The following is a 547-nucleotide window of genomic DNA, read 5'->3' as shown; positions in this document are numbered from 1 at the left end:
TCAGAGGAACTGGCTGCTCTGATTGGATGTCAAAGAACAAGGATAAACCCCTCCTTCAAACTGTTATCAGCTGCTCTCTGAGCAGAATCAAACACTTTCCTAAAAAAACAATCCTTCAGGAAATTTAGAAACCTTAATGTTTAACCAAGTACCTTAAATTAACAGATAACTCTATAATTGCAATAACCTTCCCAGTGAGGGTGTCACATTTGGGCATAAGAGGAGCATCTGTGTTTGCAAGCACTAATGGGTCATAGTTCATGACTTTTTTCAAAACCAATCTGTTCAAAAGTATACGGAAAGGAGTTCTTCGAAGTTCTAAAAATCTAAATACTGTGAAAAGATGCAGTGACTGAAAGCCAGTTTGGCCACCTAGCATCCCTGGATCATAAATCTTCACGCCCCTGTGATGCACACCCACATGGACTCAGGAGAACCTCAGAAAACCACTGAAGCTGCATCCAGAAGTGAAATCTGAATCTGTTTTCCACAAAATGGAAGCTGTGTGTGAACTTTGCAGAGATAAAACACAACCAAGTCTCTGAGT

The sequence above is a fragment of the Girardinichthys multiradiatus genome, chromosome 17 (genome assembly GCF_021462225.1).
Source record: "Girardinichthys multiradiatus isolate DD_20200921_A chromosome 17, DD_fGirMul_XY1, whole genome shotgun sequence".
Classification (NCBI taxonomy): domain Eukaryota; kingdom Metazoa; phylum Chordata; class Actinopteri; order Cyprinodontiformes; family Goodeidae; genus Girardinichthys; species Girardinichthys multiradiatus.
The sequence above is the reverse complement of the archived record's forward strand: the minus strand, read 5'-3'. Positions refer to the sequence as shown.